Genomic DNA, 3,376 nt, shown 5'->3' with positions numbered 1-3,376 from the left:
CATTCCAGCAATATCCTATTATAGGACACAGTGGGCTTAAGTACACCCATGTAATAGCATGTTGGACCTTCTTTGGCCTCCAGAACTGCAGCAATTCTTTCTGGCATAGTTTCCACTATGTGCTGAAAATACTCTGCAGGAATCTTGGTCCAATCTTCATAGGATATTTTCTCTCAAATTACATGGAGGGACTGACATGTTCTAAACTGCCTGTTATACTCTTACAGCCGCTTTGAAATACAAAAAAAAACATATTTATCTTCCACTCCACTCAAGGATGGCCACACTTGGAATACCCCTTGGCACATTTAAAACATTGTGTGAGCCAGATAGCTTCTGTTTTCAACCTTCCAATGCTCTGAGTATTAGTGTTCCATGCATATGAGATGCTTCAACACGTCCATGCGTGTTGTAAAGAAACACAGTGTAAGCAGTATTAATGAAAGTGCATCTCTACCTCAAACTCACCAGTGTAACAATTACAGTTTGTGAAATCTAATTTTAAATGGCGATCAGCCTTCTTAACAAATAAGCAGAACTCACCTTGTTAAGTGTTTGTGTTTGTTTGTGTGTGTGTGTGTGTGTGTGTGTGTGTGTGTGTGTGTGTGTGTGTGTGTGTGTGTGTGTGTGTGTGTGTGTGTGTGTATGTGTGTGTGTGTGTGTGTGTGTGTGTGTGTGTGTGTGTGTAGTTTTAAGCATAGCAAGGCACTTCAGGGTTGCCAGGTGGAGCCTTCCTGAAGACCCTGATACTGAAACAGCATTAAAAGCTGCAATGGCACTGTAGTTGTATTTATCTGCACTAATACAGCTTTGAACTATTGCACTCTTACATACAGTAAGTTTCTGTGTACCGGTGTACATTTCTGTTTACCTTTAGTAAATAATGGGATTCTATTCTAATATTACAAGTGCTAGAAGTGCTGAAACTCCAAACAGTGAAGAAACCAGTGGAGCTTAATGACTGGTCAGATGAAGAGAGTGAAGTGAGGAGTTTCCTTCAGTGTCTGCCATGCCCCAGCTGAGCTGAGTGTGAAGCTTTTATTAGTACTATAGGAGTTGTGTTTAACTTTGAAACTGATGGTGTCACAGCCATTTGTGGCCAAGAGTCTAGAAGAGCATAATTGGCTGTACTCTTAGGGAGAGAGGGAGTGGCATACGCTCTCTCCCCTGTCAATTACAGAGACACCGTGCAATCAAGGGCGTCTATAAGTTCACACATCAGAAGGGGGAGGAAAAGACTATTTTCTGTGTACTTAGAATAACATTCCGTATTTTTTTGGAGAAAGTTTTCTAGAGTGTTTTCATGTAGAGAGAGAAATGAGTGGCTAAAATGTCAGAAACATTAAGGAGACAAATGGGGAATACTATAACAGCTCTTTCCATGTGTTAGTGACACCAGTGTTCCCTCTTTTCCCAGATGGTAAAAAAGAGCCCTGACTCTTGCAAACTTCATTTTTTTGTAGAACAAAGAGAAAGATAAATAACTCGCTTTATGGCCTTTTTCCACTCATGCATACCAAGTCCAGTATGCATCCAAACATTGTTAGAATAGTAGGAGTGCAGACTTTGAAAAATGGTCTTGTCATGTAAACTCAGTAGCTTTGTCCCTGGTTGTCTAGTGGTTAGGATTCGGTTCGTTGACCCCCGCGGCCCGGGTTTGATTCCCGGTCAGGAAAAAACCTTTTTATGCTCATATAAAATGACAGATTTTGCATTAAAACATAAAGTTTGTGTGAGTTGGAGTTGAGCCGACAGCCTAAGGATGACAGTTTTAACTTCTACTCTACCAACTGAGTTATTGAAAGCGACATGCAAGTAATCCCACATGTCCAAACACCAGTATGTTGGCAAGAAACACAGCCAGTTTTGGATGTTTCAATTGTTAAGTTCATTTGACACAAAGAAGAAAGATCGCATTGTATAAGTTGTTCAGCTACAAACAGATATATCTTTTGATGACATTTGGAATCATACTGGACTTTGTGTACATGAATGGAGAAAGGCCATAAATGGTTAGAATAACATTCAGTGCTTTTGGAGAAACGTTTCGAGAGTTTTGTCATGTAGATGTTATGTAGGCTAGATTTGTGCTCTCAAGCTGCGATGGTGGTTTTCTCATGGCTTCTAAAAGAAGAGGCTGTGGTCAGGGTGGAGTGAGTCTTTGATAACCAAGATTGTTGTTGTTTTGGCCTTCGAATAGACAATGGCATTACCCAGTGTCAGGTCTTTCTCACTAAACTGCAGAGAATGATATAGAGGGCAAGAAATGGTCAAGCACAGTTTTATTTGGTGTGTGTCTGTAAAAAACACTACAGCTCTCTGATACATTTTTGGTTCAAGATTTAATCATCATGCAAATGATTGTGATTAATGCTTTGTCTGTTTAATTCAAATATTATACTATAAACCTAATATTTTAATAGGGTTGGCAACTTTCTAGATCCGATTACTACATGTGTGTGAAGTACAGGTGCTGTAGCTATACGGTATACAATTGTCCACAGTAGCCTAATTATAATATATACAACCAAAAATGCATCTAAAATAAACACCAGAAACCTGGACTAAGGGTAATGTACATAAGTACATTAAATCTAGGTAGGACTGCTCAATAGGTAGGATAACAGCAGAACAATTGTCCCGCCGTATAAGCAAAATGAGAGCCTGCTAAGGCCGCCAAGAGGGTGCCAAAGACCATGTATTTATTTCTATTTGTTTTTTACCTATGTTATGTCAGTGGCAGCTCAGATTTCTGCATAGGGCCCCAAACAGGCTTGGGCCAGCCCTGGTATCACAGTGTCGTGCACTGGAAAACCATCAAGCCTGTTGACTATGCTACCAGTGTTGTTCATGTAACTGTGCAAATAAACTGCAAACACAATTACTTTTAGAAGTATCATCCAGTTTCTTTTCACAATTGCCAAAATGTAATGAATCACAGCCAGTGTTCTAAAACAGACCTGGAATGTATTCCTGGCTGATGTGCCCTGTTCCTGGTTACAAAAAAAAAAATAAATAAAAAAAATTAAAAAAATTGGTGGATGAATTTTCAATGAAAGTGCTTCACTCAGCAGCCATTAATTATTCTTATATCCAGTATGAATAAATTGAAATTCCTATCCTTGTATCAGGTGCAGCAATTATGTGTAACAATTGTGAAGCAAAAAAGCAAAAGCAAAATTGTAATATAACAATATAGGTAATATAGAACTTGATCTAATGATATTAATTAGGCTATGCAAATAAAACAACTACTTCGGTAGCACATCATTCATGCCTGTTGAATAGGCAGTTTTCTGCTTTGCAGATACTTGAAATCTTTTACTAATCTTTCCCCAAATCCAGTAGGAGCTGCCTTTTACATTAACATGCCAGG

The sequence above is a fragment of the Electrophorus electricus genome, unplaced genomic scaffold, assembly GCF_041902795.1.
Source record: "Electrophorus electricus isolate QZ-2024a unplaced genomic scaffold, ASM4190279v1 Scaffold48, whole genome shotgun sequence".
Lineage (NCBI taxonomy): Eukaryota > Metazoa > Chordata > Actinopteri > Gymnotiformes > Gymnotidae > Electrophorus > Electrophorus electricus.
The sequence above is the reverse complement of the archived record's forward strand: the minus strand, read 5'-3'. Positions refer to the sequence as shown.